The following is a 20,571-nucleotide window of genomic DNA, read 5'->3' as shown; positions in this document are numbered from 1 at the left end:
CAAACTCAAAGTTACAAGGTCGGTGTACATCTGCTGCCGGCAGAACCTTAAGTAAGCAAATATCCCCAGGTCTATACCTCTACAATCTCATTTATTATTTTTCCTCTACCTTCCGAGAGCTTTTCATTTTACCTTGGGGAACGGACTGACCCTCACTTGCTATATAAATATATAATTTCTACTTCATATATTTATAAACCAAAGCAAGGCCAGCCACCTTAAAAGGAAGTGAGGCCTTTTTTTCCATGTGTCGGAGCTGTGCGGAGTCTGTTGAGGCTCAAAACCCGAGATCCGCAGCCTGGGTTTCCTCAGGTCAGTCAGCAGTCAGCGTAGTGTAGCAGAGTGATTCTGGTCAGGCAGGCCGGCTGGCCATTGGTGGCCAGATAACAGCTGATACTGGGACTAATTTGGTCATGTGCAGGGCTGCTGGATGACGAGGGGCCTGATAAAGAAAACATGGCAGATAGACAGCTGGGCTGCTGGAGGAGGATATGAACTCTGGACAGATCCAGGCTTGTGGATTTTAAGTGTTTTGTATGTCTGTCCATCATCTGTCCACCAGTGTTTCTGTAAAGCAAGTTTTCCTTATTGGTCAAGATTCTCGTGTCTTATATCACATTTTTTGTGTCATAGATGGAAGATTTACCAACGTTGATGCTTGAAAGTTCCCGAACCTTTTATCCTTTCTGTTAGAAATTGTCTGATACTGAGTATTGGCTGAGTAACTGGTAAGACCAACACAGTGTTTTCCTGATACAAGCAGGATAAAAACATGCCGGATATTGGTTAAAAAAAAAAAAGGAAAAGAAAAAGCTCAGACTGAAATTTCACTGTCAGTCTGGTATTAATATCTGCATTGTTATTTATGAATGTATTGTTATCAGTATTGGTACCGTCATCATTATCAGTATGCACATTTTTTGTATCTATATTTTAGTTTGTTTTGTTATCTATATTTTTATCATTATCTGTATCATTTTTGATATCTTTACCAGCATTGTTATCTGTGTAATTACTGTTGTTGGTGTCTGTAAAAATTAATTTTGTCATTGGTATCAGCAACTTTAGTATAATTATTATCATAATCTGTATTGTTTTTTCTTTTTTTTTAAATCATTATCCATTACACTATTCTGGTGATTGTCCAGAGCAAAGTGGACCAAACGTTGGACAAGTTAGTACACAACTAAGGCAGAGCTATCGTGCTGGTTTTAAGGTAATGATGCAGCAGACATTCAACTGTCAAGCAGACATAATGTGGAGTTACGTAGCGTGATGTTAAAGATCACGGGTCCTTAAAGATCTTAAAGCTTATCATGTTCCTCAAGAGATAGACAGAGTGTGTATGAGTTTGGTACTGAGAAATGAAACAAAGGCATCCCCACTACCAGAGCTGTCATCGGACTTACATTTAAAACACAGATGATTGTATTCATAGCCAAAAATGACAGCAATCTCTATTATATCAATGATTGCCTCATTATTCAATAAAAAATTGCTTCAAAGTAAATTTTGGTAATCTGATTTTTAGAAATTGGTCTTGAAAAGAGGGGGGTGGTCTTATAGTCGGGGTTGTTCTATATTCGGGTAAATACAGTAAATTGTGATCTTCACATCTCTGTATTTTCTTAAAGGGGCTCATGGTCATAGGATTAGATTGGGGCAGTTTGAGCTTGAATTTTTTAAGAGGCTGTGAGGAGTATCCAGAAAACTAGTGTTTTTTTTTTGTTGTTGTTTTTTACCAGAACAAAGACTACATTTCCCATGAGCGCTTGCAAGTGTCAGGAGGACATGATTCTTAACAAGGCCGGCATTTGTTTGAGATCAAATGAATGGAGATAAGATCTTCTTTTGAACTCTTCTCTTCTTTGTTTGAATTGTTTTTTTCTAGGTACAAAGCCACAAGGTAAGGTATTTATTAATGGTTATGTAGCGCTACTGTTTGAAATGTTACTAACAAACTTTGTAAACTCAGTATGTAGTGCAGTTTAGTAGCTGGCTTTATTTAGCACTGCTCACAGCCTGGTGCTCTGAGACGTGTCGATGACTTCCAATGTTAGCGACTCCTGGTCATCTACCAACCACAACCTCATCAAGCAGAGCTAATGCAACCTCACTCCTCATTTTATTGATAAACTCTCAACTTTAAACAGACCACTGCAGAATAACTGCTGACTGTGGGCTGGAGTGAACATTAAATTAATTACTAAGAAAGATCAGAGAAAAACTCAGATCTTTCATTTCACTGCTGAAATTTGTCGGCCAGTGTGGTGTTATCACGGGGACCACATGCTGTAAATCGATCCTTTATGACCCAATAGTCATGCTGAGAATTAGTATTTAGAAGTAACCTATTCTGGTGCTGATAGGCCCATTTTCCATCTTGGATTACAAAAGACCATAATTCTAACTTGAACTTTTTCAAAATTACTTAGAAAATCCTCACAGTTTGTACAGATGTATTACATTTCACTTTTTCAATGTTAAACTTTTCTGTACAGTGGTTGCACTCAGCCAACCACAGCACATCAAGCTACTTATTGGCATCTAACTGGCACAAAGCTAAGTGGTAACCCCTCAAAACCAGGTTGATGTATGCATAACAAGCCCTGGTGGAGGAACTGCTGTGCTGTAAACATACTGTGACCATGAGAAGTCTTGGCCAACAGAGTACGCTCACAGAGCTGCAGCAGCAACAGCAGCACAGTTCAGGAAACCCTGCCGGGGTCATATGGTCCTGACAGTCCTGGTCTGCTTAGGCTGACACAGAGCCTGTTGCCTGGCCTAGAGAGGCGAAAGACAGAGCGATAGTGTGTAGTGATGGCAGCGTGTGTGTGTGTGTGTGTGTGTGTGTGTAGTTTGGCTCCCCCGGAAGAACGGCAGAGGCTCAGGACTGCAAGGAGGCTGCTGGGAAATGTCTGTGTCACTGGTGTCACCAAGGCGAGGCAGATACACAGAGCAGCAGTCATGGACACATTCTTGGCCCGGGACGATCTCCAAACACACTCGCTACCATGATCCCTCCTTCTCAAGCTCTCACTCCTCTTCCTCTCACTCACTTACAGATGCTCTCTGTCTCTTTCTCTCCGATGTCCACCTCTCCTACTCTTTCTGCTGCTCTAAAGAAACACACTTCTTCTTTCTGGATAGCAGAGTGTCATTTTGAGCTGAATAGAGAGGAAGAAACACAATGTTAAAAGAGTTTGTCAAATCTTTATATATTTCTTATTTCAATTTTATGATTTTTATTATATGTGATATCTTAAAAAAAAACATTATCAGAAGTAAAATCGCCCACAACATCATTCTGTTCTCATTCCCTGTCTTCTGTTATTCAGTCTAACTAGGCTTGTAACCCGTTCAGTGCACTACAGGCAGAGCAGCCAAATGAAGATAACTAGCACCCCCTTTTGAAAGTACACGCTTTAACCAAAAACCCAAATCTTCTATTATTCCCTCCTCATCATGTTTGAAGCTCAGGAAATAGATGAGCTTTGTGTCACCAGAGCATATCCAGATCAAACTGTCACACTGAAGTGCGTGGAAGGAATGATGAGCTAAATTAGCGATTAATTGGGATTAAAATGTTTACCACAGGGGGGTGTTTTGGATGACCTTTTACATACAGTGTGTATGCGGATGTGTGTGTGTGTGTGTGGGATGCATGCTGGAAAAAACAAGCTCGGCTTTGATTAATATGGATTAGGGGTCTTAAAATGTATAATTCAGCCACTGAATAAAAACATGTTTAGTAAAACTAATTCCTCTGAAATATGAAAAATGCTACAAAACAATGTCTGCCTGGATGTCTTTCTGTTTTTGTTGTGTTTTGCTTATTTGCTGCCAGATTTTCACAATGGAGACTTAGAATCACATATTTTGGAAGTTTTATTCAGCCTCTTGAGTTGTTTTTAAGTTCTTTTTACTGTGACAAGGATTCAGGATGAATCGATGACAGCAAAGATTTTACAAGAAAGCATAACTTATCAGAAAACTTCAAGCTGCCGTTTATACAACATAAAATGTCTCTTCTGATACTTGCAATTGCTATTTTGTCTTAATACCTTTAACCCTGTATTGTTAGCCTAGCTTTATATTGCATTGAAATCTAAGACATTGAATTCTTCTTGTAACAATTTCTGTTTTTAAGAAAATATCTGATTTGGTTAGAATGTACACAAGCCACATATGCTCCAAATCTATCATGCCAGTTGTTGTTTAACTATCACAATACACATTCATCACATTATTTATCTCCATCCAACCTTCCATAGGGCCTCAGAAGTTTTAGCTCTTACACCAGAGAGCAATGTGGGACAGACCTGATAAGCAGCTCAGGCTGGATCAGGGATAGCAGGAAGTAGAGCTCCTTTTCTCACAATCCTCAGTTCCTTCACCCGTTATATGTATCTCTGTTGCTTTATGTATCTAATTTATGACATACAGCATTGATCATACATCTTGCACTCTCTACCTGATCATTCCCATGTTTCCTCCTTCTTTTAAACATTCTTATTTGACTTTCTTGTCTTCCTCTGTGCTTTTCAAACACAACTAGTTTCCACTCAGAGTTTGAAAGCGTTGGAGGTCAAAGAGGAGATTGAGGGGCCGGGGAGTGGAGGAGAAAAGGGGGGAAGGGGAGGGCTGAGCAAGAGTGGAGCTGGTCGGTCGGTCAGGTGCAGCGCCACCAGTGATCATTAGGGTTACAGCTGCCCGGGCCAGATTGTGTGCTGCCTGCACCAGGCGAGATGTTTTGCCCAGGGAGAAGAGCGAGCATCTGTCTGTCCCTCCCCGTAGACAGCAACCTCCTACCAGCCTGTCCAACTCAACCCAACTGGTAACAAGGTCACCCAACTCTTACTTTCTCCCACTCGCTCACGCACACCCACTCTCAACTACTCGCTCCTTCTTTTTCCAGTTTTTGCTCGCTCCCTCTTCTTACAGACAGCTCGTCTCACTCGCTCTCCCTTCAGGACAGGTTGTGAAAGCAGCAGGCCCTTAGTGCGGTGCAGATTGCAAAAACAAGCGCATGTGGTATTTGGACTGAAATGATTTTTTTTTTTTTGTGAGTGCAATGCCAATGAGCATAGCAGCAAAGAACAGCTTTTCACTTTTCAGACAGTTTATGCGTTATCTGTGCCCAATGTTAATTGCATAGTTTGATCCCTGTTGATAAAGGGACACTTTCATGCTCAGAAAAGATTTAGCCTCGGCAAGTGGAAACTCATTTTTAAACATTTATTACAACCATTGTTTTTCCTTATCTCATCAAACTCATTCAAATTTATAATTGCGCTCAAAGTCCAGGGGAGAAACTGTCGCTAAATGTGTTTTCGCTTCAGAACAGACATCCTGTAACTTTTGTTTGATGAGTTCGACCTGGTGAGAAGACACTGCATCATGTCCCCCATTAGTAGTATATCTATTGTAACGTTTTAGGAAATTTAAAGTGTTTTTTTGGTATCTTGAATACCCTGTCAACAGAAATCTAGACTTTGTTACTGTGAGGCGTAGAACAATGATTTGGTTCCCCTAGCACATTGATTCAAAACAATGGAGAGCAGCTACAACAGCTTGGCAAAACTTGCAAAACTTTTCTTCTAGCACCTTCTTTATAATAATAATAATAATAATAATAATAATAATAATAATAATAATAAAGGTAATAATAATAATAATAAAGGTAATAATAATAATAATAAAATATTAAATAATGATAAATAAAAATAATAAATAAAAAAAATAGTAAAGTAAATAAATAAATAAAGCAGTTTTACTGTGAGATTTAAAAAAAAGAAAAAAAAAAGTCTTTGAAAAATGCTGGGTATTGTTTTTTTAGGAACCGTTTGGTTGCTCCAAATATTTCCCAAAATAAACTTAACAGAAATCTAATCATTTTCACTAATTGAATTACCAGTATGCAGTTATTTTAGCTTTTTGACTGTAAATGTAAATGACTGAAGCATGCTTTTCTGTTTTTGCTGAAATCATCCGCTTCCTAACAGATTATGAGGGAAAATACCCAGAGGAGTGATTTTTCCTCAGTTAGGCGCCAGAAGTCAGAATTGTTTGATTGGGTTTGATGTAATTTGCCGATTGAATTCATTAACTGATGGGTGCTAATCTTTTTGATCTAGCTTTGTCTACAGACAAACAACAGGATTGAAAGAGGCAAGAAAATCCTACCAGGCAACAAATAACATATGGCCTCTGTTGTTAATCTTTCAAACACAGAGCCCCCTTGACGACAATAAGCAGGTAATTAAGATGTAGAATATTTAACAAGCACGTATTTAACAACAGAGGATATTTCTGTCTCATTATAGCAATCCAGAATAAGTACATAAACACTAACTTCTTACAAGCAACACATTTGCTATCACTCAAACGTGAAGTGGAGGGGTTGTAGAGCAGTGAAACCTTTAATTCGTTTTGACAGCATCATCTGTACTCAATTGTCAGCCAGACTGAATGAGCTGAGCCAGGAGCTGACAGAAAGGGGCTGAAACAGGTGTGACACCAACTTTCTGCCTCACAGGAGACGATAAAGCCCTTGGTCAAGGGCACAGCACCTGGGCCATTGTTTTAGCACACAAAATAGCTTTTAAGTGCAAATTTCCACTTGGTCCTAAAGGAAACCTGGCCTCTGCACTTGCTTTACTCATTTGAACCAATATGTGATCCGGCTTCATTTACATAATGGGCAGAATGGAAATGAGGGGCCAGCTTTGTCAGCTCAAGACAAAAAGAAGAAAGAAAAAAGGGAGGCAGACTGTTGCCATTCTGTTGAACTGCATCTGTACAACACAAAGGTGTGATATCTTGAGTCTCTATTGACCCCTTTTATTATGATCAGAGGTTATATCGAGGGCTGCCACTCTCATAATCTAACCGAGGCCCTGTAAGTGGCTGCGAAATGGTAAATAATTCAAATAACATGCAGACAGATGACGTTTGCATGTGCCTTGTCCATACATCGCTCCCTTTTGTTAGCTGCTAATAGGATTTAGACAGTTTTTTAATTACAAAAGCCCCCTTTTCACTTTTCAGGCTAGTGTTTGGCACAGCATACAAGATAATTGCCTGTGGATGCCGACAGCTTTCAAACTTGAATGGGGCTGGGTTCTTCTGGTTATTTTATGCTGACTGCATTGCTCTCATGTTGCATCATGTGCTTTTAAGTTTCAACTCTCAGTCTGCTTGAGAAGAGTGAGTGAAGGCTTGGCAGTTGGGCCAGAGTTAAACCCCATGGTGAAGTAAGTTCATGTGCATCCCTTATCTACCCAGACTTTATCATTGCTCTTTCTGCAACTGATAAAACTGTTAAAAGGGGCTAAAGTTAGGGTCAGACAATATGTATTCCACAATGATAATTTATTTTAGCTCGTTATCTAATGTACTTAAATTGTGTTTCTTGATTTCTCTGTGAAGTTATAAAAAGGTTACTGCTGGTGGAGACATTGTAGCAGTACATTGTTAAGGACATGAATGCATTATTTACAGGAAGTAAGACAGTCTGTAAATTTTCTTTGGTCACGGCTAGCTGTGACTTTAGCTAGATCAGCTAGTTTTGCTAGCCAGATTAAATCACTGCTCTTTGATCTTTTAAGGCCTGTTTTGTTGTTTGTTTGGCAAGTCTGCTTTAAGCTAACCTAGGTAATCGGTTACTTTTTTCCTCTCCATCAGTTTACTTTATGATTTATTAATTTGTAGAAATGTGAAATAGCCAAGAGGAAACAGGTCTGAAAGAAGCTGTGAGCTAGTTTCTTTTTAAGGGTAAGGTAAATTGCACTTAGCTTGAGCTAGCTGGTAGGTGGTCACCACTTTATAATTCTTTTAAGATGTTTTGTAATAAACTCACAGTTTAGCCAGTAAGCTATCACCTTTCCCTGTACCACATTCCCCCCATTAAATAATCCACAGCTACTGGTATGAACCATAGACTGTAAAAATAAAAGATAGGCGTCATCTAGTTCGCCTTGAAGTGAGGTCATCATAAAAACTGCTCCCCCTGGTGACATGATGCGGTATAAGTCAAATACTCCATCTCCCCAGTTATTCCAAATGAACTGTGGTCAAATTTTGAAAATAAAAACACTTTGTAGAAATGTTTCTTACATCTGTGTACTGTGGTGATATGAATGTGTTATTGGGCTGCTTTGTGTTCAAATCCTCTTTTTTTCTGGAAAGATTAGCTTTCTTTTACGAATAGCCAGTCATGCTGTCCATTCAACCAAAGTGTTGAACATTTTATTGATGAAATGTTGTACAAAATGTGTCAGTCTAACACCTGAAAGTATAGAAAAAGGTTGTGACTGCATTCTGGTAGTAGATAGGTATGATAGCTGTTTTAAGCTGGTAGGGGATGGGAGTCTGGTTTGTAGGTCTATTGTAGCTTCTTCATTGTTTGGCCAATTAGCTTTGTCATATTGTTTTGTCCCATTAAATTAAAACTACAAGTGGTATTAAACTATAATCAGTTCAAATTCTGAGAGCCAAAACATTTACAGAAAGAGGCTGTCAGTTATCACCAGTCAAAGGCTAGCATACAAGCTAAGCTAGCTGAAGAGTTGTCTCTACTGTTAGGTTTATAGATCTGCTTTATGAGAAAGTTTTATTATTTGATTGTGACTTTTGTTTAAAAAGATACATTTTCAGAAGTGTAACATTTTTTTCTTCCCTGGATTGGAGCATAAAAGTCATTACGGTGTTCAAGTTTTGTAGTTAAGCTCTATCTCCTTGCTTACATGGCTGCCTCATATACATCCCCCTACTTACTTCTAATTTTTAACAAACTCTCTGCTGAGTTGATTTTTCAAGTCGTCCCTCTTTATCTGTGCCTGAAGCTGATGTGTGTATTGCTCTGCAGCAGCAGCAGGGCCTCCTCACCACCTGCAGAGTGGGCTCTGTGGCTGGCCCCCAAACAGTTATTGGTGATGCTCTGCACAAAGCAAAACAATGCTGCTCACTTTAAGTCTTCCTATGACTCATTTCTCTCTTTTAGTTAACCACTACTAGTTTTCATTTGTTGCGTGACCTGCAGGCATTCTCACCGTGAGACACACTGCACCTACGATTTTAGTGTAGTGGAATTTCTATGGAGACATTTCAGAGCATAAAAGGCCATATGGGTGATAAAATGTTATTGTTTGAGTGTAACATGTAACTGCAGCCATCACCTGTAATCAGTGAGTGGGTTTTAAGAACTCCCTGTTGAAATATATAATAAGGGCTAACATTTACTTCCCTCTGACAAGACACACTTTGTCTTGATATAATGTATGGTTTTAAATTAGACATGGGTTGTTATGTACAGTTGGTGATTGGACAAGGATTATAACATACTTCCCTCTGGCTGTCTCTCATACACACACTTGTTAAGTATGCATAAATGATTCCTATTGAGAAACAAATGGACCAGAGCTCATTTGAGATGTCTGAAAATGATTTCTTTGTTGTTTTCTACTGGGAAACATCATTATAAGATACAAGCGCCAAAGTGATATTTCCAATAAGCCACTGCTTGCTTTCTCTATCTTTTCCCTTTGCCTTGCTGGCACTTAGGCACAAAGGTATTTACTTTAGTTTAATCTTCTTGAGCTTTCCACAACCAGGCAACACGTCCACATAAACTCGTACACGGACAAATACACAAAGAAGTAAAACCCTGTCGCCTTGTTCTCTGCGAAGGTAGATTATCTGTGAATGCACGGAGAAATTTCTCGAGGGATGCTTTGGCTCCGTGTAATAAAACTCGGAGAGTGTTGCCTTTGCCAAGCTGAGACATCTGGTCACCTTATCACAGATAAGTGGGGGTTAGTCCTGGCATCTGCTAGAATTAATCCATTTTGCAAACACAGTTATCCTAATCTCCTAAATATGTCATTCCACAACTGTACAAAGCAGAAGGTATCATTTCACCTTTCCTTCTCCACGAGCTTGATCAATACTTCACTGCTCTGTGTCATGAAACGAGAACGGTGACACAGTATAGAAGTGGAAGACAAAAAGAGGTTTGAAAAAGGTGTCACAGCCCGCACCTGGCCAACTATTTGCTGGTGCCCAGCCTGGTCCACGGCGAGCCACCTAACATCCCTGCATGAATATTCATGTGGGCGGATTTCTCTTTTGTTGCCTGCCTAGTCAGCAGTCACAGAACACATGGTGAGTGTTGGCAGCGCCCGGCCTAGGTAGAGGGGCCGCGGACGGAGGCAGTGGCAGGAACCAGGACCTGTGAGGCTGACTGACATTTCCATCTGTGGCGAGGCCTGGTAATTATCGGGGAGAGGAGCGCCCGCAGCAGCGCGCCATCTGCTAGGGGAGATGGCTCAATGAGGTATGAGCACGAGCGGCACTCCGTCGGGCCACTGCCTGCCTCTGACATGAGGGCTCGCATCTGCTACCGAGGAGCCGGGCTGCCCAACACAGCCTGCCTGCCTGGCCGAGAGAGGGGGCTGACAGGAGGGAGGAGAGCAGCCAAGAGCCCCCCCTGACCCCCTCCACCACCACCACTACCACCACCACCACCCACCGCCATCACTACCACCACTGCCCTGCCAAAGGCACACTTGACAAACAGCAGAGCCCACTCGCAAGTTTCCATACAGATCTCTTCATGTTGTAACAGATACTTCTTGGTTCCAGCTCTCACTGAGGGATCCTTCATTGTTATGTCAGTGTCAGTGATTGTCTGAACAGGCGGACAGAATGAGCTGAGACTGAGTGAAGAAATGTTTTATACATTTGTGTCCGTGCATGGCTGGCCTCGCTGGAGATATTCTCTACTGGCACGCTTGTTACCAGGATTTGCTTCTGACTCATTTGTGAAGCACAGCTCTCTGAGACCGCTCGGCACCATATCACACAGCTTCCTCACACACCTGGCAGGTGTGCGCAAGCATGTGAGTGTGTGTGTGTTATGTGTGCGCTTTTTCCTGTGTGTCTAAGCCTCATCTTGAAGTTGCTCTCATTTTGTGCTCAGCGTGGTTAGTCCAACTGAGGCTCTGTTCTTACACTCTGCCCACAGACACTTTCAGAGCCACACACTAACATCCCATTAACAATGAGCACAGAGCGCAGGCCCACCGCTCACTGAGCAGGCAAGATGGCTAACTACTTAAAAACACTGCCTTGTGCACTTTTGTGTATTTGTCAGGTGTGAAAGCCAGAGAGTCCTGTTGTTCCTGTTTGTGCTATTCTTATTTTGCTTGTTTGTGATTTTACTTTTAGGATGTTTTGAAAAAGACACAAGATATAAATTTCTATTTCTAAATCTAAGCTTTGACTGAGAAAGGGACTTCTTTGCCCTAAATTTAGCGTTTCTGTGGCAGTTTTCATACCCACTCAGTTTTCCACTCCTGTTTTAGTTTTGTCAAGTTCTTGACAAGTTGTTTCAGCAGTTTGTACCTTTGTGTTTCAGTATTTTCACACTGCCCTTGTAGCTCTTGCATCACTTTTAAACACTTGAGATTTACTCTAACAAAGAGAACAAGCTAAAGAGGCTGAAAGAGACAGCAGGAAAGAGAGACAGAGACAGGGAGGTGGGATGGGAGGGGGGAGCTAGAGAGAGCGCATCTCTTCATCGCAGGATTTTATCTGACTGTTTGGACAGATTGGTAGAATTCAAAATGCAGCAGGGGCCTGTGATGTGGCAATAAAGCGTTTGCCTTTGATCCCGCCTCACTATTTTTTCTCCCCTGCACATGTGCACGTCAAAATCAATTAGATCAACTCTGAAGAGGCGAGGCAGCTGCGCATCCGCACTACAAACCTTTGCATCACCTCAGTTTACCAACAATCTGCTTATTATTCTCATTGTCAACTCAGTGAAACAAACTCTAGCGCTGCCGTCACCTGCGTGCACAACAAACTTCAAGGTGTGCAGAAGATGAAATGGTACACAAATAGAATATCCATCTTAGCAGACAGAAACACATGCTTACATCCTAGCCGCAGCTGTCAATTACCTACCAAAAAAACCCTCTTTGATAAGAAAAATTTGAATCCCCCCCCCACTCTCCCTGCACTTGGAGTGGCTTTTTCAGATGTCGTAGCACTTATGAGAAATTTGTGACAGCATCAACAGCGCCTATTCCCCATTCAGCAGCATTAACTCTGTGCCATGTGTCTAACAAACGGAGGCCATTCTGGAGCCCTTAATGACAAGGCTGCTCCGCTCCTCTCCTCTCCCCCTCGCTCTTTTCAAATTGCTCTCTAAATGAAGTACAGCTGTGTGGACCAGGTGCTGCCATCCCCCTTTCAGAAAGAACAGGAAATTATGAAATCCCCAAATCCTTCATAAATGGCGGGCAGGAGGGAAGGTTGGAGAACGGCAGCCTGGTTTGCCTGGTCTGTAGCTGCGCGTCTCTTATCAGTGGATGATCTCGCATTCGTGTTCATCTTAAGCTCTCTCCATCCAACACTCCAACCCAGAACCAGTGTTAAGAGTTATACAGGAGCAGTTAATGGATGTGCTGATAGGTCCATTCAATCACAGCCTAGATTTTAATGTTGGTGCAATTTTAAGAAACATTTATTGATACTAGTTTGTGCATCTCACCCATCCGGTAGTGGTGTATAACGCCTGAGGTTTTAAATGTTGGAATTACGGAAAATATTTTCTATTTTTAATCTGCAGGCTTCTTTTGATGGCTAATGTGACATCTTAATCAAACTGTTTTAAAAGGTTAAAGATTGAGCTGAATAAATTAAAGAAAATCACCCTTTAATGCCTTCTTTTCCTTTTCAAATTAAGGTTTTGCCCTAAACCCGCAGCAGCTAAGAGCTAACATCCAGCACTCTCTGTTTGTTTCCCTCTGTTCCACACAACAGAAAGAGCACAACTGCTGAAGTAGGCCTCCTGCTCAGGAGACTGTCAATGTGCAGCTGTCAATGTCTCCATAAAGCCCCATATCCATAATAGACAAAGCACTCATCAAGCCTCGGCTTCATCTGGCCTCCCAGATGCCCCATCACCAGGGGCAAATCCCATCCAGGACTGAGCGCCGCACCACGCAGCCAGATGTGAGCTGGCAACATGGCCGTGGGGTCAACACATGGCAAAGGTAGACCCAATAAATGAATTATACTCTGATTATCATAAATGTGGCATCTGAGCAGGGAGAGTGTGTGTTTGGGAAGGGAAATGCTGGGACACCACTCCATAAGCTGCACTGCTCTGACCAACACATACACTCATACGTACACAAAAGCAACAGTAACATTTAGAAAGCATGTATATGTCAACATATCATGTATATATTTTTTGCAACTCTGTGCAGGAAAATACAGGGGATAACATGATGGAGCCAAAAACATATTTAGGATTCTCAGAATGGTTCCATGCCATATGCCCTGTATTTGTACATAATTCCACAATGTTCTAGGTCGCTCCCTCAAACATATTCTGTTTCGTCACATGCCAAAAAGACCTTTTTCCCCCTATCCCTCCCTTTCTCGGATCGACATGTTTGCATGCGCTATCTGGCTGCCCTGGCTCCCTGTCTTCCCCTTTAAAATGCCATGCCAACTTCAGAGGACCCAGGTGTATGGGTCCGTTATCAATTCCACTAACAAGCGTGCTTACTGGGATCACAGGACGCGTTGTGGCTTGCTTTAAAGTCCCCGTCTGTAGCCAAGGCTGACCTGAATTGGAGACATGCAGCCCCCTGCTGATAGCAGCCAACCTCTGATGGGCAGTCCCTCTCCCAGACTTGGCCAGCGCTCCGCCTGGGAAGGAGGAGGGGAGAGAAGAAGAACTCTTTGAAATGCTGGAGTTCCATGAAGAATTGAGAAGCAGGACAGAATCAAAGGCTTCTGATATAGGAAAAGGAAAAAAAATATAGAATCAAGACTTGGAGATGAAAAAAAGCCCTCGTAATACATACACACACTCAATCACATATATGTTGTGAATAAGAGACATGTATGAAATGCAAAGGGAATTTCTTTTCCCTTTATCACAGAGAGGCCTGCACTTGAATATGAAACATCAAAAGTCACCTGCCTTTCTTCCTTACTCTCAATCTTATTCTAATCATCACATTTAAACAAGGTATGAGTTTATGCCTTGGATTTAATCTTCTTTTGGATTCTTTGTATGCATTATATGCATTGTGGAGTAGGTTTGTGTATGATGAACAGAAAACGGCTGCATGTGCCTCTAACCCAGCTTTTGCTGCTGCTTGTATTGGTGGTGATGGTGGCAGCTGAAGGCCATTATGTCCAGGTGGCCTTGAGGATGCAGGGGCTTTACTGAGCGCTACACACACACACACACACACACACACACACACACACACACACACACACACACACACACACACACACACATTAAACGCGCACAGAAAGCCTCACAGCTGCTCAGGCCCGCTGCATGTCAATTAGGACTGCAGAGGATGTACAGGGACACATGGACATTCACAGAGCACATGTATAATGCATGACAGGTTGGATGGGCCGTATTGAGGTCTACTCACTAGATTGAATGCAGCAGTAGTGATTGTGTATAAAAATATATATATTTTAGCCCAGATCACACACCTGAGGTACTTTCTGGCAGGTGGTTTTGATGTTGGTTGGCTTGTGATGTTTGGCGCTTCATTGGGTATGTGTGTGTTTTGAGTGTATGCTGTACAGTCAGGCTTCATTTGTTGCCTGGCAAAAAGCGTGTTTCAGAGTACAAGAGAAAAATCTTCTAAATACAAGTCCTCTCGTGTAGGCTAAGTAAGTGAGGGTGACCATATTCTGAAAACCCTACCCTGCCTCTAGAAGATACTTCAAAAATACTCAGAGATGACAAAGTAGCTTCATAAATTACACTTATTTAAAACATTCCATTTTAGGTTTCAGGTAAAAATTCTCTAAAAGAGAAACTTTAATAATGCCTCACTACCTGCTCAAATAAAAAGAAAAGAAATATAACCCAATGCTCAAAAATATATTTATCTTGTGCAAAAATATAAAATAATGCCTCAAAATCTTAATTCGACAAAAAGAAAAACACAGAGAGGTCATTCATTCTTGTTCTATTTGGGCTAATGTAAGAATAAATAAAATGTCTCAAAATCTGGGTAAAAAAAAGTCAGAGCAGGCAGTCAGAGCATGTTTTTTTTCTTGTCATCTGAGAGAGGGAGTGGCCTGAGTCTTTTGCATCATGATCATAGACTGTATAAAATATGGAGGTAGTCTCTGCTATGTCACATGTCTGTTCCTGATGAAGACTAATGAAGCTGGTGGCAGGGGCCATAGTGGATATGAAGTGAAACTGCTGAGTCAGAAAAACAATCACCCCCTGTACAGTGTGTGTCGATAGCGAAGTTAGCATTTCAGATGGAAGCTGTTTTTTGAACCAGGCTGCAAATTGTTTTTTTAATGCAATAAAGTCCGGGTTGTTTTTTTTCAGCTTGGTGAAAAAGCTATCTTCTTCTCCTAGAGGATTCTCGGTGAACAGCAACTTTTAGCTCTTCCTTGTTGTCTTCATTATTCTAAACCTGATTTTGCCCCTTGCTCATGACTAGGGCTGGGAAATTTATATATCAGATATCAGAAAATTTTGATACTAGTACTGCTACCAACTTTCATTTCTATACCGGTTCTTGAATGATACATTTTTCTGTACCAATTTTATAATGTCAGTGTCAAAGAAAATTACTTTACACATTACAGTACAAGTCTTGAGTCTTATTTTTTTAGCTGCATGTTTTTACACCCTGAACAGTGTTCTTATAAAAAATAAACCACAAATAATTGCCCATGCAGGTCAATGTATAGTGAGTGCACCTTAAATGTTATTAACTTTTTTTCCCTTTTGATTTCATAATAATCCTCCGTTATCTGGGGTCGGGATAACCAAAAATGGCCAAAGAGACAAGTGTAAGTACAAAAAATGTGCATGCAGACGTCTTCTCAGGCTGCAGCATACATCGTGGATCACATGCTGCTTGTGCTCGTGTATGAAGCATACCATGCTTAGAAGCTCACCTTTCTGAAGTGTGCTGAGAGGGTGAGAGAGGTGAATTGGGCCTGAGCATGGCACACTTGCTGTCACGCTAGTCAAAGGAGACATGTTTGATACTCGGTACTACCAAAGCATTTGGGTCGGTGCCACAAAAGAACCAAAGTTCGATACCCAGTCCTTGTCATGACGCTTGTGGCGTGCATGCTCGAAATCTTGACAGGAAGGTACATCAGAATAATTCAAGTGGTGCTTTATTATGAGTATCAATAGTCTGTAGAGCAAGCTGAGAAAAATATGTTCATTGAAGGGAACTTTATAAACCCCCACCCCTGGACATAATTTAACGACCAAGAAGTGGACATGTCTGGACAAAGGAGGTCACCCGAAGTATGTTGACATTAATATTGCGGTAAAACCACAGCAAATATGAACCCAGTGTCAGACGGACTTTCAGCAAATCAAATGGCACTATATAGAATTTGGATAATACCAAAGTTTAACTGTTTTAGCTGCTAATTAGTATGTAAATCAGACTCTGAAATTCAAAGTTCAAGGGACTTTTTGTGTGCTAGTTTTTGGCCGCATTATAAGTTTACCCCCCAAAAGAAGGCTATCTCATAGAATATAGAGTTAATCACATAAATCATCTTAGTTTTATATTCATTTATCTCTTATCCTCGCTTTGCTCTCTTAAATTCCCAAATTTTCTAGAGTATTTCTGCTCTGATGCTATAAGAAGTTTCCCCCCTCACAAAAAAACATTCCTTTTAAGGTCGAAGCAACTCATCAGCAGCAGCTAGCACATTATGCTGATTACTCTTATGAAAATTGCATGTAGTGGGGTGAGGGGTCACCCGAGCTTGATTCTGTTTTCATGTTTTGTTTCACACTAGCCAAGCTGTGGGTGTCTGTGTGTGAGGCACTGTTTGCTATTGGCTTTGACAGCGCGCGGTGTAATTGGCTCACTAAGGTGATTCAGTAATCGCCTGAGTGACACCTTCCCTGGCAAATTTTGACGTTGGAGGTGGATGAGGATGCGATGGGCTTCAAGTGCCAAGGGAGCTAACCTTGTAGGACGACTGAATTTACAGCAGAGAAATATGGAGAAGACCCAGTTTATTCAGAGTGTTTGCATCATAAAATTAAAACGTAGAACAACTTGGGAGAATATTTGTTCTCCTCTATGACCTCAAACATTAAACTGTCCTTGTTCATAGCTATGTGTAAAATATTCATCTTATTTCATCATCTATTCTTTCCACTCTTACTTTTTGACCTTCTGTGTTTACCATCACATACTTTTTTTTTTTTTTCTAACCTCTCCTTCCCCTCACTTTCCCTGTAGTTTCACTTCTTTACTTTATAACTTCTTTTGCCCTTCTCCTCAGAGGTATTTTTTTCTCTGTTGATGACTCCAAAGCTAGTTTCTATGATTAAACAATGCTTTTCATTTCCTCTAAAACCAGGTCTTTGTTAGAATACTGTTGTGAAATCTCTATCCCAAAAGGCCACTGATGAAGGAGGGTAGTTTTACACACATTGTTAGGGATTAAGGCTAAAGAGGAAATCTACTAAAGATAAAGGAATAACTAGCATACTTATTCCATCCTGCAATTGCTTAATAAAAGCTCCTGTGGAGAATTTCAACCTGGTGATAAAACCAACTGAAACTAGAAAAGCACTCAGAGAGCGCAGACCTCCACCAAGCGTATCGTGATTGTCACCAACACTTTAGTCGTACTTTAATGTTATACTCCCTTTCAGCAGACTGTCTGCTACAATTTGGTGTTAGTTGCAGGTTTGTACAATAATTTGTTTCCTGACAGTGTTGAAAATTATGATGACCCAGTACATATTTCATATTCCAGATCTTAGTATCCAGAATATTTCCAGGATCTGGATTGTACTTTTACATCTGTCAGAAATGATGGTGACCTTGTCTTGTATTGTTTTGTAAAGCAATTCGACCATTTATGGTGGAGTTATATACACATATGGTGAAAACAGCCCTATCTCACTTTGATAAAGAATCCTTTATAAAAACCCTGGATCCAGAAGGTGATCTGGATCACCTCCAAAATGTCATCACTTCTCCCTTATCCCATTTTAAACATTTCCTGAAAATTTCATCAAGATCGGTTCACTTTTTGAGTTATGTTGCTCACAGAGAAACAAAAAAACAAACTCTCCCAAAAACACAACATTCTTGGCAGAGGTATTTAACACTGATGCATTTTTGTCAACTGCAAAAGCAATCAACTGATGTTTTCTGTCTGGTGATTTTAAAGGTCTGTCATATCTGCCAGGAGTTAAGTGTCAGACAAGCAGAGGCAACCCTCTTGAAAATGAATCTCTTCAAGAAAAAATATAAGCATGTGAAGTCAGAAAACTACTAACCCAGGAGCGGTGAAGAAGACCAACAACACCAAAAAGTTCTTTACAGGAGCTTCAACAAAAAGTGAAAAAGCTAACTTAACAAGACTACACACACACACTTCCTTTAAAATTTTGTCTAAGGGCAGTATAAGGTCAGTAGGTAGGCTTCTACTCTAGGAAGTAAGGCTGGGACAATATGCTATTCTTGTGATTCAATTCTATTGTGATTTTTCAGGTGCTGATTCGATTTAAATTGTGATTATTCGTTATTAACTTTTTTTTTTTTGCGATTTTTAGTTTGCTTTTTTAACACCAGATCATGTGAAAAAGTCAAATGATGATGATAATGCCTACAATACCAGGAGCCACATTTTCGCATAAAATGCACATCACGTGAGTTAGAGAAAAATATTTCACCCTCTGCTGGAGAAAAGTGCTAACTTTTTTCCAATCCAGTGTATAAACAAAGACTGAAATTAAGATTTTAAATTTGGAGAAAAAAAATTGACAACGAATCCCATTTTGATATTGTCAAAAATAAATCCTGATGTATCGATTTTCAATTTTTTTCTCCCACCCCTTCTAGGAAGGGTAGTTTTCTGGTGGCTAATAAATGTTGGGTTGACTAGCATAATTGATCATATTAACTTCCCACTTTAGACAGTTTCAGAGGTGTTTCCGATACTTACTGTACATTAGTTTGAGAAAAATCTTCCTTCTTCCTCTCCTTGCTACCATCACCTCCCCTCATATCTTCAACCCCATCTTATCCATCTCTTTAACTCCTCTCCCTCTCCTCCGCCTCCTCCACTTCCTTCTCCTCCCTTTTGCTCGTGGCGTCTCTCATGGAGAGGAGGAGCAGCCAGCGCCGTTCTGTTCCTCAGGACTGTCCTCCTCGTGCAGAACACAGATGGTTATTATGGAGCTGCACATAAATTGATTATGTTGGAAATTAACTGTTGCTGTCAAAGGCAGCCGCCAACCTGTCCCAGTGTGTCCCTGTGCCCGCTGATGCATAGGATCCAGCTGATGGACCAGATGTTTGCACAGTGCGCCGCTCCTTTTAAGGTCAGCACAAAAGTGGTATGGGGGCTCTCTGATCTTCGTCTCTTTGTACTTTCAGCCTGTGCCCACTTGCCTCTTGACATTTGAGGAAGTGAAATGTGAGTTTTTTCATGTGAATTGGGTAATTTTGACATTGCTGTAGTTGAAGTGTTTTACTGGGTTAGAAATAAAATCAATATTCACAAAAATTAATTTCCAATTCAACCTGTGTTTTAGTTGTTGTCATGAAGAGTTTTGACAATGAAAGCTTCTGCTTAGTTACCTGTAATCCGTGGGTGGTTGAACTAGGCCTTACGTTTGTGCCAAAAGACCATGTAGTCCTTTCGACATAACCGGGATGCCAAGAGTCTCCAAACGCCATCCCTGAGAAGGACCATCTTCCAGAAGCTCATTACAGGTTGCGCTGGATGAGCACTGTGGCCGACTTCATGGCTGTGGCCTCGGGGGACGCGTAGCACATTGCCAAACTCAGCAGAAAGTCAGGTCTTAGGAGTGTTCCTACATTGTTTTCCAGGCCTGACCTTGATTCCAGGCCCACTCCTGCATGTTTCCGTATGCATGGCAGAGTACGGTGGGCTGCCAAAATCTGAGCCAAACAGGGAAGAGACATGCACATGCACACATAGACACCAACACACAGACAGCAGTGAATTGGAAAAGAAGTTGCTCTGTGTTTAAAAAATTAATGAAAAGCTTAAAAAAAAACCTAGACGAGAATAATCAGGATTTTTCTGACATTAGGTGCAGTGAATAGAAGCTTTTGTTCCCGCTCAAGTTAAGATTCTGTTTATGTAGAAATGAAGAAAGACATCTTTCATGATGACCTTTTTGTCTGAGTCTTTTGGTGCTTTTTTGGATTAAAGCCTTAAAAAGAGAAAAGCAGTAAGATAATGGATGGATGGATTGACGGATGGATGGATGGTCAGTGATCTAAGCAGACCCTCCGTCTCAGGCCAGACAGGCATAGTGACATGAATATGAATGTCAGCAGGTGATGAACAGAGTGGAATTCTGAGACGTGTGACTGTTTGTGACACATACCCCTCACACCCCAGATGTAGGCGAGCTGGGGAGGCTGCCACTCAATTTGACGACATCTGAGCAGCTAACAGCAGTAATTGGCTACAATAGCTTGACTGGATGACAATCAGTGTCACAGACAACTTTTAAAA

This window comes from Halichoeres trimaculatus, unplaced genomic scaffold (assembly GCF_033239565.1).
Source record: "Halichoeres trimaculatus isolate MK-OKI-2021-1 unplaced genomic scaffold, fHalTri1.1 fHalTri1_scaffold_17, whole genome shotgun sequence".
Classification (NCBI taxonomy): Eukaryota; Metazoa; Chordata; class Actinopteri; order Labriformes; family Labridae; genus Halichoeres; species Halichoeres trimaculatus.
Note: the sequence above shows the minus strand (reverse complement) of the source record.